The 21,623-nt window shown below is 41.0% G+C and overlaps 1 long non-coding RNA gene across 1 annotated transcript in view; it reads right to left on the bottom strand.

Annotated features, from left to right (window-relative positions):
* Positions 1 to 11,459: 11,459 nt before the first annotated feature.
* LOC112850878 (uncharacterized) overlaps positions 11,460 to 21,623 on the bottom strand; it is a 37,740-nt gene continuing 27,576 nt past the window's right edge. The window contains exon 4 of the long non-coding RNA XR_015245042.1: positions 11,460 to 12,709. This is a non-coding gene — a long non-coding RNA (uncharacterized LOC112850878). The remainder of the gene's footprint in view (positions 12,710 to 21,623) is intronic.

Raw genomic sequence — 21,623 nt, 5'->3', positions numbered from 1 at the left:
CTGAGCCAAAGTGGGATGCCTAAAAGACTGAGCCACCCAGGCGCCCCTCTTACCCTTTTTTTTTTTTTTTTTTAATGACACACCAAGGACCACACTGAAACATGAACAAGGATGGCAGGGCAAACACAATAACTGTTGAACCCGGATGAATCCTTTATTTCCCTACAACCCCCCAGCCCCTTCCTCTGGGTGGGCTTGTAGTTCTCAAGACCCTAACCTGCTACAGCCTCCTTCACCTGTCAGAGCAAGAAAACTATTGTTCCTCTTTATCCCAAACTCTGTCTTCACAGTATATTTTGGCTCTGAAGTACACACGTCAGTTTTCAACAAGAGAATGAATGTGTAGGAGAGGAAAACATTTTTCTTCATCTTTTCTCAATTCTTTGGTGGTTCCAATAATTAAACTGACAGGAGACAGTTCCACAAGAGAAAACTATTTAATTAGAGGAACATCAATGATATGATGATCAAGGTCAGGCAGGTGATGCTTACATTCCATTGGGTCTTAAGGAGAGGGGATAGGCTTTAGAATTTCAAAAAGGGGGAAGTGCATTCAGAGGAAAAAGTAAAGAGTAAATGTTTGCCAAACCAATGTTTGCTATGCCAGGCAGGTAATGCTTTATAAAAAGTTCCCATCTGGTGTTAGCTCTTTTCCAGGTAGAGGTCCCTCATCTAATTTGTGGTTTGTCTAAAAGCCTCAGAAAGAGGTAAGTCTTTCTCTTTGCAGCAACAGAATAATCCTAGAGGACATTTTAAGTTAAATGAGCCCCACACAGCAAAATACACACTGTAGGAAATCACATATATAAAATCACATATATGAATCATCATAACCAGGCTCATGGAGGAAGAAGAGAGAACATATGGGGAAGTAAATGATATCAGGAAAACTATGTATGGCCAAAATAAAAATTCAAACTGACAGCAAGCATCAAAAAATTGCAACAAAATTTAGGAGTTAAACAGTCCAGTAAATGTATTTTGAAAACCGGCAGAAGGGGTGGCAGTGCTTGGCTGGCTTGGTTGGTAAAGCATGCAACTCTTCATCTCAGGGTTCTTGGTTTGAGCCCCATGTTGGGTGTAGAGATTACGTACATATATGTATTTAATTTTTTAAAGAAGAAAAAAAGTAGTAATGGGTTAAGAAAAGACTTGATCACGCAGAAAAAGGAATCGGACAACTTAAAGGCCCCTTGTTTTCAATTACCCACTGAGGGAACAAATTAACACTGGAATAGGACAGAGTCCAAGGGACTTAGGGGACACCAAGAAGTGAACCAACATACACATTAAGGGCACCCCATATGAGAGGAGAGTCAAAGGGGACAGAAAGCTTACATGAAAAACTAATGGCTCATAATTCCCACATTGGTGGAAAGAAACAAACATGCAAGAAGCTCAGTGAATTATTACCCAGGATAAGTGCCGAGACATAAACACAGTGACACACTGTAATTAACCTATCATAAATCACAGGTGAACACAAAACTTTGAAACACTAGGAGAAAAACAACTCATCTTGTGCAGCAGATCCACTGCAAGTTAGTAGTGGTTTCTCAACACATCCTATAGGAAGTAGGCATAGGATGATACACTCAAGTACTAAAATACCAAAAAATATCAACCAACAATATTGTAACTGGTAACACCGTCCTTCAAAAATGGAGAAATGAACACATTCCCTTTCATTTCCCAGAAATGAAGACAAACCCTTACAAGTTTACCAGGAAAGTCTACAGGAAAAATTCAAGGAAGATTCTGGTTAAAGTACAAAGAGTGTAGAAGTAACTGACCCAAAAGGAACATATAAAACTCTCCGCTTGATGGAAATACTTAAACAAAGAGAGAAATCCGTCGTTTGTAATAAGGTACCACAAATCACTTTTATTTCTGTGACAGAGTATTAAAAAATTTAAAAGTATAAAAATCACGAATCCATATCATAGTGTATGCAAAATAAAAGACAGAATTTGGGATATCGGTAAGACAAAAGGGGTGCAGTGGTGGACATGATATGTTGTGACAGGTTTTCAGTCATTCTCATGGTAACCACAAAGAAAATGCCTATAGAAGACATAGAAAGGATAGGAGAATGGTATCAAAGCATGTCATTACAAACACCACAAAAACATAATGGGACACAGGAACAGTGAGGAAGTGGCATAAAATAGCCACAACAAATACAGAAAACTATAAAAAATTGGTAGCAGTAGTGGTTCCCTTTCAGTAATACATTGATTGTAAAGGGATTCAAGTCCTCCAATCAAAAAGCATAGACTGGTTCAGTGAGTTAACAACAAAATCCTACAGTCTCCTGTATATAAGAGACTCACAGTAGACTTAAGAACACACATAGGATGCACGTAAAAGTGTGTCAACAGACATTCCATGCAAATGGGAGCCAAAAGAAGGCATACGTGGCCATACCGTTATCAAACAAATACACATTAAGTGTCAAAAAGTGTCAACCATAGAAAAAGGACATTATATAAAGTCATGAAATTACCAGGGCACTATAACAATTATATTTATGTGTGCACCTAGCGTCAAGGATCCCATACATGTGAAGCACACATGACGGAATTGAAGCAAGAAGTAAACAGCATCATAAGAGTAGCAGAGGTCAACACTCCAGTTTAACTGGATAGAAAGACCGCATACCATTCCAGTAAAAAGCACACTTAAGCAACGTTACATACCAATTACACATAATAAACATCAAGAGACAGTTCCACCAAGGAAGAGCAGAATACACAATCTTGTCAATTACACACTGATCATCATCCTGTATAGATACTGTGCTAGTCTACAAACCAAGTCTTAAGACATTTGGGAAGATTGACATCATACAAGTATGTTTCTTGTCCACCATGGAATGAAACTAAGTTTTAAGAGCAGATGGAGAATTGTAAATTCCACAAACATTTGGAAGCTTAACAATATGCTCTTGAAAAGTCAGATATTGAACAAAACGACCAGGAAATTTCTTGAGCCAAGTGAAATGACACACAATATACTCAAACATACGGAATTCAGACAAAGTAATTCTAAGGAAACAGAGGAATGAATAGACAACCTGTGAAATGAAAGGAAATTTTTTGCAGAGCACTTAGAGCAGAAGGAAGTAATATCCACAATAGAGAAAGAACTCGTGCATCAACAACCAGAAAGCAAATAACACGATTTAAATTTGGAGAAAGGATAGAATGAGCATCATCCAGTGAAGATATACAAGTGGCCAACCATATGAAAGATGCTCAAAACCATTATTCCTTAGGAAAATATAAATCTGACCATAGTGAGTTATCACATTCCACCAGTTTACTTTGGACTATTAAACAAACATATGTTGCAAAGGATGTGGACAGACTGGAACACTTATACACTGCTAGAGTAAACACAAATGGTGCAACTACACTGGAAAACAAGATAAAGGTTTGTCAAAAAAAATTAAATAATATTATAAAATCCAGCATCCCACTTGTGGGTATAAAATCAGAAGAATTCAAAGTAGGTTCTGCAAAGACATGTGCACAAGTAGATTGCTAGCAGCATTATTCAGAAAACCCAATAATAAGGAAAGCAATAGGAATGTTCACAGGTGCATGAATGGGTAAAGAAAAACCACCATATACACACAATGGAAGAATATTCAGCTTTGAAAGAACCTATCTCATCACATTATACAACGTGGCTAAAATGGGATGACATTATGCTCAGTGAAATCAAGGAGTCACAGAGACAGATACACTGATTTCACTTACCCGGCTAATGCAATGTAGTGAACCTTATGAATAAAGGAAGGAAAAAAGACACAGAAGGAGGGAGACAGAAAATGTAGTTGGGGCTGAGAATAGATACAAACGTGGAAGTGGTTGTTTAAGAGGCACTGAGTTGCAGTTTTGCAAGATGAGAAAATTCCAGAGATTGATTTTGCAGCAACATAAGTATACTTAACGCTACAGTTTAAAATAGTCAGAATGGGGGGCGCCTGGGTGGCGCAGTCGGTTAAGCGTCCGACTTCAGCCAGGTCACGATCTTGCGGTCCGTGAGTTCGAGCCCCGCGTCAGGCTCTGGGCGGATGGCTCAGAGCCTGGAGCCTGTTTCCGATTCTGTGTCTCCCTCTCTCTCTGCCCCTCCCCCGTTCATGCTCTGTCTCTCTCTGTCCCAAAAATAAATAAACGTTGAAAAAAAAATTTTTTTTAAATAGTCAGAATGGTAAATTTTATAGCATATGTTTCAACCACAATTAAGAGTACAATATAAAACTTAAAGTTGATACACAGTTATGAGTTTTAAAATATTACCTTCTATTTAAGACGGCATTTCTCATATAATGGGAATATACTTCCATACAGAAATAGATTATGACCTTAATTCTACTATAACTATTCACCAAAACAGGATAAAACAACCACTGATCACTAACCAAGAAAAGAAACAAGGTAAATCATAAGCAAAAAAATGTATGGGTAATATTAATATAGACAAATATACAAGTAATTTATTGGCAATTGACATATGGCTGATTCCTATTTGAATTAAACCTTAAACTGTTGTGGGGCGCCTGGGTGGCTCAGTCGGTTGAGCGTCCGACTTCAGCTCAGGTCACGATCTCACGGTCCACGAGTTCGAGCCCCGCGTCGGGCTCTGGGCTGATGGCTCAGAGCCTGGAGCCTTCTTCCGATTCTGTGTCTCCCTCTCTCTCTGCCCCTCCCCCGTTCATGCTGTGTCTCTCTCTGTCCCAAAAATAAATAAACGTTAAAAAAAAAAATTAAAAAAAAAAAAAACCTTAAACTGTTGTAAAATGTACTGAGTTTAAAGTTGTTATCCATAGGGGCGCCTGGGTGGCGCAGTCGGTTAAGCGTCCGACTTCAGCCAGGTCACGATCTCGCGGTCCCTGAGTTCGAGCCCCGCGTCAGGCTCTGGGCTGATGGCTCAGAGCCTGGGGCCTGTTTCTGATTCTGTGTCTCCCTCTCTCTCTGCCCCTCCCCCGTTCATGCTCTGTCTCTCTCTGTCCCAAAAATAAATAAACGTTGAAAAAAAAAAAAAAATTTAAAGTTGTTATCCACAAGCCGAAAACGTAGATAAAAAACAAAAACAAAATTAATTAATGTTGTGGAACCGATCAAAATGAAGAATGGTTACAGAATTGTCTAACAAGAATAAAAGAAATGTTAACCAACACAATCCTGAATAAATCATCGATATTTATTTAAAAAGCATCCACTAGGGGCGCCTGGGTGGCGCAGTCGGTTGGGCGTCCGACTTCAGCCAGGTCAAGATCTCGCGGTCCGTGAGTTCGAGCCCCGCATCAGGCTCTGGGCTGATGGCTCAGAGCCTGGAGCCTGTTTCCGATTCTGTGTCTCCCTCTCTCTCTGCTCCTCCCCCGTTCATGCTCTGTCTCTCTCTGTCCCAAAAATAAAAATAAACGTTGAAAAAAAAAAATTAAAAAGCATCCACTAAAAAGAAAGAAGAAAAAAAACCTCCACTTCCAACTATTATTGATACAATAACAAGGAGTGGAAATTAAAATCTAAGAAGTAGCCAATACTGAGAACCCAGAAAAGGACCCACAAACGTATTACCAACTAATCTTTGACAAACCAGTATAGAATATCTAATGGAATAAAGACAGTCTCTTCAGCAAATGGTGCTGGGGGAACTGGACAGTGACATGCAGAAAAATGAACCTGGATCACTTTTTACACCACACACACAAACTCAAAATGGATGAAAGACCTAAATGTAACATGGGAAGCCATCAACATCCTTGAGGAGAAAGCAGGCAAAAACCCCTTTGACCTTGGCTGCAACTTCTTATTCAACACGTTTCTGGAGGCAAGGGAAACAAAAGCAAAAATGAACTATTGGGACCTCATCAAAATACTTTTTTTTTTTTTTTTAACGTTTATTTATTTTTGAGACACAGAGAGACAAAGCATGAATGGGAGAGGGGCAGAGAGACAGAGGGAGACGCAGAATTGGAAGCAGGCTCCAGGCTCTGAGCCATCAGCACAGAGCCCAACGCAGGGCTCGAATTCACGGATGGTGAGATCGTGACCTGAGCTGAAGTCGGACGCTTAACCAACTGAGCCACCCAGGAGCCCCGGGACCTCATCAAAATAAAAAGCTTCTGGGGCGCCTGGGTGGCGCAGTCGGTTAAGCGTCCGACTTCAGCCAGGTCACGATCTCACGGTCCGTGAGTTCGAGCCCCGCGTCAGGGTCTGGGCGGATGGCTCAGAGCCTGGAGCCTGTTTCCGATTCTGTGTCTCCCTCTCTCTCTGCCCCTCCCCCGTTCATGCTCTGTCTCTCTCTGTCCCAAAAATAAATAAACGTTGAAAAAAAAAATTAAAAAAAAAATAAAATAAAAAGCTTCTGCACAGTGCAGGAAACAATGAACAAAGCTAAAAGGCAACCAATGGACTTGGAGAAGATATTTGCAAATGACATATCAGATAAAGGGTTAATATCTAACATCTATAAAGAACTTATCAAACTCAACACCCAAAAAACATATAACCCAGTATAGAAAGGGGCAAAAGACATAAATAGACACTTCTCCAAAGAAGACATCCAGATGGCCAACCGACACATGAAAAAATGCTCAACATCACTCATCATCAGGGAAATACAAATCAAAGCCACAATAACATACCACCTTACACTTGTCAGAATGGCTAACATTAACAACTCAGTACATAAGAGATATTGGCAAGGATACCAAGAAAAAGGATCTCTTTTGCACTGTTGGTAGGAATGGAAGCTGGTGTAGCCACTCTGGAAAACAGTATGGAGGTTCCTCAAAAGATTAAAAATAGAATTACCCTACCACCCAGCAATTGCACTAGTAGGTATGTAGCCAAGGTATGCTGTTTTGAGGTATGCTGTTTCGAAGGGACACATGCGCCTCAATGTTTATAGCAGCACTATCAACAATAGCCAAAGTATGGAAAGAGCCCAAATGTCCATCGATGGATGAATGGATAAAGAAGATGTGGCATATCTATACAATTGAATATTAGTTGGCAATCAAAAGAATTAAATCTTGCCATTTGCAACTATGTGGATGGAACTAGAGGGTATTATGCTAAGTGAGATGAGCCAGTCACAGAAAGACAAGTACCATATGAATTCACTCATATGAGGAATTTAATATACAAAACAGATGAACATAAGGGAAAGGATGCAAAAATAATATAAAAACAGGGATGGGGACAAAACAGAAGAGACTCATAAATATGGAGAACAAACAGAGGGTTACTGGAGGGGTTTTGTGTGGTTAGATGGGATAAATGGGTAAGGGGCATTAAGGAATCTACTCCTGACATCATTATTGCAGTATAGGTGAACTTGGATGTAAATTAAAAATGTAAATTAAATTCTTTCTGTAAGAAAAAAATAATAAACTCCACAATAAACCCGGAAAAAAATTTTTTAACATTAAATAATAAAAAAGGAAACTATGGGTCCACCTAATTCCTCAAAGGACTTACCTTTAAAGGAGCAGGTTTTAATAGGTTCAGGAGAGAAGAAAGCAGATGGAACTTAAGGGAACAGGAAGGTGCAGCAAAAGGTAGAATGAAAGTGGAGGAAAAGAAAAAAAAAAGTGGAGGTGAGGGGAGAACAGAGGAAGATGGCACTGGAGGTGGGGCCTGAGCACAAGGTGGCTTTGGAGTGTCTGTTGACAAAGTAGATGGGGAAGGGGAAGAACAGGTCACAGAAGCTCTTTTTGGTCATTATAGTTTGCTTATCTTTTTTGTTTGAAAACTGTATGTAGGAAGGAGGCAATGTTCCATTTCTGATAGTGCTTGAAGCCGGAAAACATCAATTAAGATAGGAATCCCATTCAGTTTTGTCAACTTTGTACCTTGGTCGTCGTGCAAGTCATCTTTGACAACAATAACTTGGGAAAGATCAAAGAAACCAGTAATGGCCACAGAAGATCTAAATTACTTCTAGCTAAGTCAGTTCATTTATGAACAAACATCCAGGCAGAAGGAAAGTATTTTTTTAAATATATATATTTTAAATTATTTATTTTGAGAAAGAGAGACAGACAGACAGACACCAGCCACCTGTAGGGGAGGGACAGAGAGCAAGGGAGAAAGAGAATCCCAAGCAGGCTCCACAGTGTCAGGGCAGAGACTGACAGGTGGCTTGAACTGACGAATCAAGAGATCATGACCTGAGCATAAGTCAGACACTCAACGGACTGAACCATGCAGATGTCCCAGAAGCAAAGTATTTTTTAAACATCAGGAAGGCATCTGTTCCTTCAGCTGGAATAGGTAAGTAGGATCCATGAGCAAGATCAAGTCCAACCCCTGCTTTTGGGTCTGCAGATGACTACCAGTGGTATGCAGAAAGATCTCCTGCCATATCCCCTGACTCCATTTTAGTGAGGTATCCTATTACCAATTTTTACCGTTGGAAAGGAAAAATTTGCTTTGTTCAGGAGGCTGGCATTACAGGAATAAGGTAGACTTATGCCCAAAGACTATCTACAAAGTCACCTACCAAGCAGGGAGTATTGAAGGGGGAGGCACACAGAACCAGTGAGCACTGATATGTAGGAGAAGCGGTGCTACAGTGCTTAATCAACATGATTAATATAATTCTCATCATATTGAGAATGATTCTCAGATCCCAGGCAGCATCAGTTCCAGAAGAGCAACGGTTGTGAAAACCATGGGCTTTCTGGCTAAATATTGGGTGGACTGTTTGAAGCAGTTGTACTTGCTGTTTCTGACTACTGAATTGTGACCCCACTAATTTCTAACAGGTACAGAGCCCAGAGCACGTGACTACCCTAATCATGGGCTAAGTGGCAGGAAGGAGGTACCTGTCAGCTAGAATCAGAATCCCTGGAGTGACCCATCCATCTATAATGGACCCAACCTATGGTGGGGTTATGTACCTGGGATACTTGTGCTTTGTGGAATCACAGCACACACCTTGCTGATCCTGCCTGTAACATTGTCCAAGAGGCTTCTTCACCTTCAACATAGAGTCTGCCATGTGACATTAAAAAAAAAAAAAAATCTTTTAATGATTATCATTTATTTTTGAGAGAGAGACAGAGAGAGAGCGCATGCACAAGTGGGGGAGGAATAGAGACAGAGGGAGACACAGAATTCAAAGCCAGCTCCAAGCCGTGAGCTATCAGCACAGAACATTAAGCAGGGCTCAAACCATTGGGCCATGAGATCATGTCCTGGGCCAAAGTCTTAAGCTTAACCGACTGAGCTACCCAGGAGCCCGAGGTTTAAGAAATTCTTTTAATGTTTTTTGTTTTTAATTTGAGAGAGAGAGAGCATGAGTGGGATGGGGTAGACAGAGAGGGAGACACAGAATACAAAGCAGGCTCTAGGCTCTGAGGTGTCAGCACAGAGGCCAAAGCAAGGCTCAAACTCAGGAAATGCAACATGATGACCTGATCCAAAGTTGTATGCTTAACTGACTGAGGCATCCAGTTGCCCCTGGGTGCTGTATTCTTAAAGTGTCTCATGACTGCATCTATACCTGATTGATTATCAATATTGGACTGAATGATAAGCACCAGAGAAATCCTGTAATAGTAGTTTCAGGAGTGGAAATTTGAAAACAACATTTATGATCTAATACTCCCTGCATGACCCACCCCCTTGAGCACTAAGTATATAACCATCATCTTCATACAGCCAAAGCGCAGCTCTTTCTGCCCACAGATCCTGTCCCTGTGCTACTTGAGTGAACTTACTAAGTTGCACCATAAAACATCTCAAGAATTCTTTCCTGACCAATGATTCCACAACAATTTTGTGACCTAACCACCCATTTGGTAGCCAGTCACTTGAAAAGCCAATACTCAACAGGAGCTTCATTGAAAAGGAATCGGAGCTCCTTTTACGAAGCTGGCCACTTGGGAAGCAGGCAGACTCTTGTCCAAAATCCAACTTCAAGGTTTCTGCCTGATCAAAATTTTTTTAAAGGCACTTTAAGGCAGTTAGGCAGTAAAAGGGAAGGACAGTAATGTGTAACACCTCTTGACTGTGTGTAGACCCAATTCAGGCAGCTACAAACATTACTGGGTGCTGGAATGTTGTGTATTGGTGCCACAGGGGGAGGCTGGGCAAGAGGGTTTGGGACCAAAGTCTAAGAAACAATGCATGATATACACATCTACAAAGAAAGATTTGGTTAATCAATTACGCAGGCCACAGGTGCATGCTAAAACTTAATGATCCCTGGGGCACCTGGGTGGCACAGTCCGTTATACATCTGATTCATGGTTTTGGTTTAGGTCATGATCTCACAGTTCCCAGAGCTTAAGCCCCACCTTGGACTCTACGCTGGCAGAAAACAGCCTGCTCAGGATTCTGTCTCTCTCCCTCTATCCCTCCCCAACTTGCAATCTCTTTCTCTCTCAAGATGAAAACAGTATTAAATTTAAAAACAAACAAACAAACAAACAAAAAAACCGTAAAGACTGCTTACTTGGCTAGAGGGGCTGCATTATGGCTTCAATGTAACATAAAAACAAACAAACAAACAAAAACAAAAGGACCTCTAAGTTTATTGTTGCTGCAAATGAAGGACTTCCTTTTCTGTTTTAAATTTATGTATTTATTTTGAGAGAGACAGAGACTGCTCAATCAGGGAGACGCAGAGAGAAAAGCAGAGAGAAAGAATCTCAAACAGGCTCCAGACTACCTGTGCAGAGCATGATGTGGGGCTCATACTCACAGACAACCAGGAGATCATGACTTGAGCCAAAATCAAGAGTCTGATGCTTAACCTATGAAGCCACCCAGGTGCTCCAGCAGTTCCTTCTTTTGTGAGGCTGATATGGTTACCAAGAATAAATTAGGAGGGACAACTGTACCGGAAAGAGAGCTAATTCCAGAGATTAACTGTTTATATCATAAGACGTTGGTGCCTGGTGTGGCAAACCAGTATGTGACAATCAGTTGATCTTTGCTTTCTTCTGTATTGAATATATTTCTCCTGCTCTGAAATTCTAAATTCCTACTGCCTTCTTCAATGTCCCCATGTTATAAGCATCAATCATCTTTGAGACTCCTATCTTTAAGGTTCCCATAATTAACAAATAATTTTTTTGTCTTGCGAATCTGTCTTAAGTCAGTTTATTTATTTTTTTTTTTTAACTTTTTTTTTCAACGTTTATTTATTTTGGGGACAGAGAGAGACAGAGCATGAACGGGGGAGGGGCAGAGAGAGAGGGAGACACAGAATCGGAAACAGGCTCCAGGCTCTGAGCCATCAGCCCAGAGCCTGACGCCGGGCTCGAACTCCCAGACCGCGAGATCGTGACCTGGCTGAAGTCGGACGCTTAACCGACTGCGCCACCCAGGCGCCCCTGTCTTAAGTCAGTTTAATTACTAGACCAGCCAAAGAACAGAGAAGGGAGCAAGAAAAAAGTTTTCCTCTCCTACACATTCTGTTGTGGAAACTGACCTCTGTGCTTCAGAGCCAAAACATAATTAGAAAAATAGTGGGGAGTAAAGAGGAACAACAGCTTTCTTGCTTTGTCAAACAAAGGAGACTGGAGCACATTAGGGCCTTCAGGACTGCAAGCCACCCAGAAGGAAGGGCTGGGGGGTTATGTAGGGAAATACAGGGTCTAGCTGGTTTCAAGAGGAATTGTGTTTGTGCTACTGAAGTAGTTTGAAGCTTTGGCCTTCAGAGCCAATGGCCAAAAAAAGAATTCTTGACACAACTTCAGTGCCAAAAGATGGTTTTATTAAAACATGGGGACAGGTCCTTTGGGCAGAAAGAGCTGCACTGCGGTTGTGACAGATGACTCATTATAGGACTTCAAGTTGGGGATAGTGTAAGTTGATGGGGTTTTGGAGTGGAGGTGGGGGTCCAGAGCCAAAGGCCAAGACAGAATTCCTGAGAAATCTTTGGTGCAAAAGGGTAGTTTTATTAAAGCCCTAGGACAGGACCCCTGGGCAGAAGGGTTTCCCCAGATCCTGAGGAGAGACAGATTATATGCTTAGGAGTTGAGGGAAGTAAAGTCAAGGGCAAGTTCCCAAATGGATTGTCCTATGCTAAAGATTCATAGGATACTAGAGGCCTAGCTATTGTAAACTAAAATGGTTTTTCCTTCTAGCAAAGCATGAAGACAGTAGGGAGTTCCTGGAGAAATGGTAGACTCTGCCTGCCTCAACTACTTGCTAATGAGCTGCCAGTTATAAGGAGGTTTAATGTTATCTACCATTTCCATCTGCCTTTGTTTCTCCCATCATAGGTCTCTAAGGAATTTTTGGAAGCAAGGTTTCCAGGAACTTAAGGGGGCTAGCTACTGCTAGGAGAAGGTCATTCATTACTTTTTAGAAAAAACTCAGTCATGAGACCCTTCAAATGTATATCCATGGGCCAGATGTTTGGAGTATGACTGCCAAAATATATCTTGGGAGGTAGAGAAAGGAAGTTTCCAAAGGAATTTTTGTATGTTAATGTAGACTTACAGGATCCTTGAGATTGGGATACTGTTAACCTAAGGTGGCCCATTCTTCTTACCAAAGAGTCATCATCTAGGCAGCTGAGCTCCCAGAGGAAGGTCCTTCTGCCTGTTTCATGGACTTGTCAATGGGCTGGAACTAGTAGGAAAATTTAATTTTTCTTTTGCCTTTGTTCCCCACATCACTGCTGGTCTTGTTCATCATGTTTTCAAGGTGGTGCTGGCTTCCTGAAAAAAAGGCTAAGAAGGAGGAGGGAAATTTTGCAGAAGAGAGGAAAAAGGTTATTTCAATATCAAGCCAACTGATGTTTGAATGCATCCATTTTGACTTTTGTTCAACTTTACACATTTAAGTAGTTTCATTTTGAGTCACCAGGATAACTGTAGTAACACCATTTCATATTTTACAATGAGAAGCCACTCAATATTTTCTGGAATGACTAAAATAAAAAAAGGTAACACCAAATATCCAAAAAATGTTAAGGAATTAGAAATCGTCTATGTTGCTGAGAGGAATGTAAAAAGTACCTTTACTTTGCAAAGTCGTGTGGCAATTACTTTTGAAAATACAAATTTCCGGGGTGCCTGGGCAGTTCAGTCACTTAAGCATCTGATTTGGGCTCAGGTCATGATCTCACACTGTGTTGGTTAAAAAACCCACATTGGGGACTGTGCTGGTAGTTCAAAGCCTGGAGCCTGCTTCAGATTCTGTGTCACCCTGTCTCTGTGACCTCCCTTGCGTGTGCTGTCTCTCTCTCTCAAAAATAAAAACGTTAAAAACAAAAAAAAAAAAAAAAGGAGGGGCGCCTAGGTAGCTCAGTCGGGTGAAGCGTCCGACTTCAGCTCAGGTCACGATCTCGCGGTCCATGGGTTCGAGCCCCACGTCAGGCTCTGGGCTGATGGCTCAGAGCCTGGAGCCTGCTTCTGATTCTGTGTCTGCCTCTCTCTCTGCCTCTCCCCCGTTCACGCTCTGTATCTGTCTCAAAAATAAGTAAACGTTAAAATTTTTTTGTAAATAATAATAAAATATAAATAAATAAAAAATAAAAAAAATAGAAATAAAAAAAAAGGAAGTAAACAATTCCCTACTGAAGGGGGGCATTTTATCACCCCCACATATGTCTCTTTGTCCATCACTCAACTCTTTTTCATCACCACTGAATTCATACTGGAGAGAATCTTTACCAATGTAAAAAATGTGGCTGGGAATGCAAGCTGGTGCAGCCACTCTGGAAAACAGTATGGACGGGGCGCCTGGGTAGCTCAGTCAGTTAAGCATCCAACTTCGGCTCAGGTCATGATCTCATAGTCTGTGAGTTTGATCCCCGCATCGGGCTCCATGCTGACAGCTCAGAGCCTGAAGCCTGTTTCGGATTCTGTGTCTCCCTCTCTCTCTGACCCTCCCCCGTTCATGCTCTGTCTCTCTCTGTCTCAAAAATAAATAAACGTTAATAAAAAAAATTTTTTTTAATAAAAAAAGAAAAAAAAAAGAAAACAGTATGGAGTTTCCTCAAAAAACTAAAAATAGAACTACCCTACAACCCAGCAATTGCACTACTAGGCACTTATCCACAGGATACTGTTGTGCTGTTTCGAAAGGACATATGTACCCCCATGTTTATAGCAGCACTATCAACAATAGCCCAAGTATGGAAAGAGCCCAAATGTCCATTGACAGATGAATGGATAAAGAAGATGTGGCCTACATATACGATGGAGTATTACTTGGCAATCAAAAAGAATGAAATCATACCATTTGCAACTACATGGATGGAACTGGAGGGTATTATGCTAAGTGAAATTAGTGAGAGAGAAAGACAAATATCATATGACTTCACTCATATGAGGACTTTAAGAGACAAAACAGATGAACATAAGGGAACGGAAACAAAAATACTATAAAAACAGGGAGGGGGACAAAACAGAAGAGACTCATAAATATGGAGAACAAACTGAGGGTTACTAGAGGAGTCGTGGGAGGGGCAATGGGCTAAATGGGTAAGGGGCACTAAGAAATCTACTCCTGAAATTATTGTTGCACTCTATGCTAACTAATTTGGAAGTAAATTTAAAAAAAAAAAAAAAAAAGAATTTGACAAGGCCTTTACCCACCACTCAAACGTTATTTAACATCACAGAACTCATACTGGAGAGAACACTTACCAATGTAAAGAATGTGGTCAGGCCTTGAACCAGAACTCAGACCCTTCCTGAACATCAGACAATTCACACTGGAGAGACATCTTACAAATGTAAAGAATGTGGCCAGGTCTTTAACTACCCTTCACACCTTATTCAACATCACAGAATTCGTCCTTGACAAAAAGCTTACCAATGCAATTTCTAAAGTGTTTGATCACTGTTTGACATTTACCACAATGACCACAGAATTCATACTTGAACAAACCTTACAAATTTAAGGAATGTGAGAAAATCTTTGTGCACTGCTCACCCCTTACTTCACACTGGAGAATTTATACTGGAGAATAACAATTGAATACAAAAGAGTGTGGCAAGGACTGTAAGCAGTGCTAAACCCCGACTACTGATCATAGAATGTATAGTGAGAGAGGATTTTGCAAATATAAAGAATTTGGTGATCCTGTTAATCAAAGGTCAAGATTCACTCTACAACACAGAATCCATACTGGAGAAAAAACTTAAAAATGTCAAGGTGTGGGGCGCCTGGGTGGCGCAGTCGGTTAAGCATCCGACTTCAGCCAGGTCACGATCTCGCGGTCCGTGAGTTCGAGCCCCGCGTCGGGCTCTGGGCTGATGGCTCAGAGCCTGGAGCCTGTTTCCGATTCTGTGTCTCCCTGTCTCTCTGCCCCTCCCCCGTTCATGCTCTGTCTCTCTCTGTCCCAAAAATAAATAAACGTTGAAAAAAAAAATTAAAAAAAAAAATGTCAAGGTGTGGTACAATTTCTAGGACTGCTGAACCCTTACTCAGCATCAGATAGTTTACACTGAGGAGCAACATTATAAAGGTCATGAATGTGTCCAGCCTGTAACTGGAATTCGTAACTCGCTCAACATCATAGCTTTCTTAGAGGATAGAAACCAAAACATGTAGAGAAAATTTCAGTGCCTTTCACTGGAACTCGATCCTTAATATCCCAGCATGCACACTAGATTTAAACCGTGCAAACATATTGAATGAGAAAAGGCCTTTGTATTAAAAGTACACTTTAACAAACACCAGAGATGCATAAAAGTAACTTGAAAGCCATAAATACCTGGAAAAGTATTTAATTTAACATCATATATCAGTAACTGTCACAGAATTCAGAGTAGAAAGCACTATGTCAGACATTCTATTCAGACATTACATCAAAATATTCATTGTAGGGAAGAATACAAAGTTAATTACTTAGAAGGCAGCAAGCTGTGGTTGTGGAGAAGGGCAGAGAAAGAGGACCACACAGGTATGCCCAAGGAGAATGTTTCCCCATAGCTAGTGGCTTGGAAAACAAGAGAGTTGAACTTTGTGAGTTCTTTCAACCAGCATGGCTTAATGCCTAGAGTTTTAAAGGTCAGCTGTAGACAGGAGGGCATTGCAGTGTTCCTGGGGAAAGGCAGGCATACAACTGTGGGGTGGGGCAGACAGGTTAGAAACAGAGATCTGAAGATCACTGGGGGGCACATTGGGGTGAGATTATCCACTATTCTAGGAGACTTACCTCAGAGGCAACATTCACAGACATACCTGTCTGAAAAGAAAGGAGTTGGGTGGCACCATTTCCTCCCCCCCACCCCCAGCATAAACACAGGGCCCCTGAGCAAAGCATCTCAACATGGTCCCTGGTTGTCTAAGTTGGTTACACAGAGCCCCACTCCCCCACCACCACCCCCATGTTGTGGTGGGAGTATCCTTCTTAATCAAGCTTCCCTTAAGCCCAGCAAGGTCAGCCCCTCTCCAGAGACCTGCACAAGCCCCTGGCCACACCATGTCTCTGGACTAGACAGTCTTGCAGGGCCATAGTTCTAGTGGATTCGGTGTGAGGTATGATTTTGCAAACTGACCTCAGCACACCCAGTGAACACTCACCACATTCAGTCCAGGTATGAAACACTGTCTACAGCAGGCAAGGAGAGCATCTGCAGAGCACTGGCCTGCAGTGAGGAGACAGAACTGGCTTTCTGAACATACAGAAGAAAGCAGAGACTTAGAAAAAATGCCACGATAGAAGAATGCTTCCATAACGAAAAAACAACATATGGCCTCGGCCAGAGATTTATGCAAAAACAGTTGTCAGTAACATGCCAGATAGAGAATGGAAGACAATAATCATAAGAACTACTCACTGGGTTGAGAAAATAATAGGAAACATAAGGAGACCCTTTCCGCGGGGGTAAAAGAGTGAAAAAACAGCCCAACAGAGATGAAAAATGCAATAAACAAGATTAGAAATCAGCTTCCTGCCATGAACAGCAGTCTGGAGGAAGCAGAGCGATGCATTAGTGACCTACAAGACAAAATAATAGAAACTAGTGAACCTGAACTAAAGAGAGAAAAGTGTTCCAACATGAAAAGAGACTTAGGGAACTCTGACTTCATCAAAAAGAATGACATTTTAATTTTAGGAACTCTAGGAGGAAAAGGGAAAGAAAAGTTATTTCAAGAAATACTAGAAAACATTCCTACTCTGGGGAAGGAAACAGACATCCACATTCAGAAGGCACATAGTATTTGCATCAAAATAAGCAAAAGCAGGCCCACAATGAGACATGTTTGAATTAAATTTGCAAACTACGGTGATAAAGACAAAAAACCTTAAATGCGGCAAAAGAAAAGCAGTCCTCACTTGCAAAGGAACACACATAAACCTAGAGATTTCTCAACAGAAACTTGGGAAGCAGGAAGTGCGTGGCATGATATATTCCATGTACTGAATGAAAAAAATCTGCAGCCAAGAACTCTATCCAGCAAAGCTATTCTTCAGAACAGGAGAGATAAAGAGGTTCCCAGAGAAGCAAAAACTAAAGGAATTCCTCACCGCTGACACAGCCCCACGAGAAACGTTCAAAGGGAATCTTTGAATGCAAAGAACACACCAAAAGTGACAAAGACTTGAGAGGATCATAAAAAATCTCCAGACATAGACAAAACAAGTAATAAAATGGCAATAAATGCCTATATATCAATAATACTTTGAAGAAAAGGTGCTCTACACTCCCGTCAAAACACATAGGCTGTCTGAATGGATTAAAAAGCCCAGACGCATTTACATGTTGCCTACAAGAGACTCAAATTAGACCTGAAGATACCAGCAGACTAAAAGTGAATGGGTGGAGAGACATGTTTCATGCAAATGAAGGCCAAAAGAAAGAGTACCCACACTTACACTGGACAAACTAGATATCTTGTTCCTGTATTAGGCTTATCATCCTTTGCTATCAGGGTAATGCTGACCTCATAGAAGGATTTTCAATGTTTTCCCTCTATTCCACCATTTGTTAGATTGTGATGAACACTGTCATTTATCATTTTTTAAAAAGGTTTCTTGGCATTGGAGCACCTGGGTGGCTCATTTGTTTGAGTGTCCGACTTCGGCTCAGATCATGATCTCACAGCATGTGAGTCTGAGCCCCGCGTCAGATTCAGGTGCTGACAGCTCAGAGCCTGGAGCATGCTTTGGATTCTGTGTCTTCCTCTCTCTCTGCCCCTAACCCACTCACATTCTGTCTCTGTCTCTCTCAAAAATAAACGTTAAAAAAATATTAAAAAAATAAAAAATAATAAAAAATAAAAGGTTTCTTAGCATTGACCAATGAAGGCATGTGGTCTTGGGCTTTCATGTGTGGGAGGTTTTTTGTTCCAAATTCAACTTTCATTCTTGTGGTCTAAGAAGATTTCCTATTTCTTGGGTTCAAGATTCTTATTTCCATTAGGTAACTTATGCATTTTTAGGAATTACCTTTTTCCCTACGTTATGGGATTTCTTAGCTTATAATTATTCATAATAATCTGTTATCACACTATATACTATTTGGGGTATTGTTTTATCATTTTCTCTTCCAACCATTTTCTCTTCCAAAAACCAACTCATTTGGATTTTGAGTCTTCTCTCCTGTTTTTATTCATGTAGTTAACTCAGCGTCTATAATGCTTATTTAAAAAAAAACCAAAGCACCATTTTCAATGCTATTTTATTATTTGGTCTGTATTTTATTTATTTCTGATTATTCCTTGTAATTTACTACCTCTACTAAGTTTCACCTGTATTCCTTTCCAGTTCACCTGTATTTCCCCCCAGTTCCTTGTGGCTTAATGTCAAGAACATAAAGTTAGGGCACCCAGGTGGTTCAGTCAGTTTACTGTCCAACTGTTGATTTCAGCTCAGGTTATGATCTCATCCTTCATGAGTTCAAGCCCTGACTCAGGCTCTGTGCTGTCAGTACAGAGCCTTCCTGGGATTCTCTGTCTCCCTCTCTCCCTCTGCCCCTCCACTGCTCTTTCTCTCCACCTCTCGCTCTCTCAAAAAGAAACACTGAAACAAAAGAAAAAATGGTGGAACAAACAAATTGATTCAAGCATTGGTAGTATAAAAATTCAAAAATAGAGTGTCTACTAGATCAGATTAGCAGAAGTAAGCAATACAAGTGATGACCAAAACAAACCAGTAACAACAAAGATAAAAAAACTAAGGATTCTTGGGGTGCCTAGGTGGCTCAGTCGGTTAAGTGTCTGACTTTGACTCAGGTCATGATCTCATGGTTAGGGAGTTTGAGTCCTGCGTTGGGCTCTGTGCTGACAGCTTGGAGCCTAGAGCCTGCTCTGTTTCTGTGTCTTCCTCTCTTTCTCTGCTCCTCCCCCACTCACACTCTGTTTCTTTCTCTCCCTCAAAAATAAATAAAAACATTAAAAAAATTAAAAATAAAAGTCATGACACCCTTTAAAAATTAAAGAAAGAGAAGTGGATAATATGAATTAATGTGGTAGAAATGAAGAAATCTTCATAGATATAAAATACTAGCTAAGTCTTCCCTCAAATGGCATGGGATTGTACATTCACGTTTTTTTAAGAATTACCGGAGGCCTGAAAGTGTGTTAGTATGGAGAATTAAAGAACTAACAACTTAAAATGCAGGGTCATAAGTAGGTCATGAGGTCATAAGCCTCATGGTAACCACATATCAAACTCGTGTTCTAGATATGTGAAAGAGGAAAGGATCGAAGTTTACCGCTATAGAAAGACCTAAATGTGAGATAGGAAACTCGAAATCCTACAGGAGAAAATAGGCACAACTTCTCGGACTTAGGCTACAGCCACTTCTAGTGAAGATTTCTCCAGAGGCAAGGGAGAAAAACAAAACAAATAAAAACAAAAATGATTTATTGGGACCTCATCAAGATAAAAAGCTTCTGCACAGTAAAGGAAACAATCAACAAAACCAAAAGGCAACCGAGGGAATAGAAGATATTTGCAAATGACATATGGGATAAGGGTTAGTATCCAAAATCTGTGAAGAATTTACCAAACTGAACACCAAACAAATTACCCACTGAAGAAATGGGCAGAAGACATGAATAGACATTTTGCCAAGGAAGACATCCAGATGGGTAACAGACACATGAAAAAAGGCTCAACGTCCCTCATCATCAGGGAAATACAAATCAAATTCACAATGAGATGCCACCTCACACTTGTCAGAATGGCTAAAATTAACAACAGCATACAGAGAAAGGAGGACACTTTTCCAGTGTTGGTGGGAATGCAAATTGGTGCAGCCATTCTGGAAAACACTGTGGAGGTTACTCAAAAACTGAAAAATGGAATTACCTGCAGCCCAGCAATAGCACTACTAGGAATGTATCCAAGAGATACAGGAGTACTAATTCATAGGGGCACATGTACCCCAATGTTTCTAGCAGTGCTATTAACAATAGCCAACTTATGGAAAAAGCCCAAATGTCCATCAACTGATGAATCAAGAAGCCATGGTACACACACACACACACACACACACACACACACACACACACACTGCAATACTACTCAGTGATAAAAAGAATGAAATCTTGCTATATGCAACAATATGGATGGAGCTAGAGAGGATTATGCTAAGTGAAACAAGTCAGTCAGAGTAAGAGAGATCACATGATTTCCCTCATTTGGAATTTGAGAAACCCAACAGATCAAAATAGGGGAAGGGAAGGTAAAAGGAGATAAAAACAGAAGGGAGGCAAACTACAAGAGACTCTTTAACACATAAAACGGAGTGAGGGTTTCTGGAAGGGAGGTAGGTGGGGGGATGGGTTAAATGAGTGATGGGCAGATTCCTGTTTCATACCTTGGGGCTAAAATTCTGGGCAAAGAGCTCAGCTGTCCCAGGATTTGCATCTGGAATAGTCCTTGTCTACATGGTGCTTGGGGAGCCTGATAGACAATTGTCCCTTCAGGTTCTCTCGAAAAGGACCTGTTCCACCACAAAATTGACCTCTCTGGCCCCAGTGCCAGTCTCTGGGGATGGTGTTTGATGGTAGGTATTTATATAGCACAGCAAGGCTGACAGCCAATGGTTAATAGGTGACCAGTGAGAAATGTTCTGTATACACTGAGGCTAAACATGTTAGAGATCCTCAGACACAGTGGTTCTTAAACTTCAGGTGCATCAGAATCTCCTGGAAGACTTGTTCAAACACAGATTGCTGAGCCCCACCCCCAGAGTTTCTGATTTAGTAGGTCTGTGACCACCAGGCCCAACATTTGCATTTTTAACAAGTTCCAGGTGACGCTGAGAATTGCTGATCTGGGACCACACTTTGGCAGCCAATCGGCTGAGTCCATGACCCTTCCCCAGCCAATCAGCTAAGGCCATGGTCCCTATAAAACCTTTGTGCTTTTTGAAACTTGCGCGCTCTCTCTCTCTGGTATCTCACCACTGTGTCAGTGCAGGTAGGAGATTGAGCTGGAGCTAGCTTGAATAAAGGCTATTTGCTTTTGCATTGGACTCGGCTCCCTGGTGGTCTTTGGGATCATGAATTCTGGAACAAGGACCAATATAAAACCTTTATTTGCAAAGACCAGGATCTCTAGTAAACAAAAGAAAGAGACTTCATTTTCTGGGGGAATCTGTCAGAGACCCTGATCCATGTGAACAATGTTAACATCAGCTGTAGTGAGACAAATTGATATCAGGGGCTTCATGC

This window comes from Puma concolor, chromosome E2 (assembly GCF_028749965.1).
Source record: "Puma concolor isolate L17-30 chromosome E2, mPumCon1.1.hap2, whole genome shotgun sequence".
NCBI lineage: Eukaryota > Metazoa > Chordata > Mammalia > Carnivora > Felidae > Puma > Puma concolor.
This window is presented reverse-complemented; position numbering and strand designations above follow the sequence as displayed.